At 56.3% G+C, this 407-nt stretch overlaps 1 protein-coding gene across 8 annotated transcripts in view; it reads left to right on the top strand.

Annotated features, from left to right (window-relative positions):
* The window catches only part of cyrib (CYFIP related Rac1 interactor B), a 183903-nt gene that overhangs the window by 126826 nt on the left and 56670 nt on the right, over positions 1 to 407 (top strand). The window lies entirely within an intron of this gene.

Below are 407 nucleotides of genomic sequence, written 5' to 3'. Positions count from 1 at the left end.
ATCTGCTTTCTGGAGGGACCACTCTCTCCGTGACTCCCTTGTCCGCTCCACACTCCCCTCCAGCCCCACCACACCTGGCACTTTTCTCTGCAACTGCAGGAAGTGCTACACCTGCCCCCACACCACCTCCCTCACCCCATATCAGGCCCCAAGAAGACTTTCCACAACCAGCAAATGTTCACCTGCACATCTGCTAATGTGGTATACTGCATCCGCTGTACCCGTTGTGGCCTCCTCTACATAAGGGAAACCAAGCGCAGGCTTGGGGACCACTTTGCAGAACACCTACGCTCGGTACGCAATAAACAACTGCACCTCCCAGTCGCGAACCATTTCAACTCCCCCTCCCATTCCTCAGACGACATGTCCATCCTGGGCCTCCTGCAGTGCCACAACGATGCCACCTA

The sequence above is a fragment of the Rhincodon typus genome, chromosome 4 (genome assembly GCF_021869965.1).
Source record: "Rhincodon typus isolate 14 chromosome 4, sRhiTyp1.1, whole genome shotgun sequence".
Taxonomy (NCBI): Eukaryota; Metazoa; Chordata; class Chondrichthyes; order Orectolobiformes; family Rhincodontidae; genus Rhincodon; species Rhincodon typus.
This window is presented reverse-complemented; position numbering and strand designations above follow the sequence as displayed.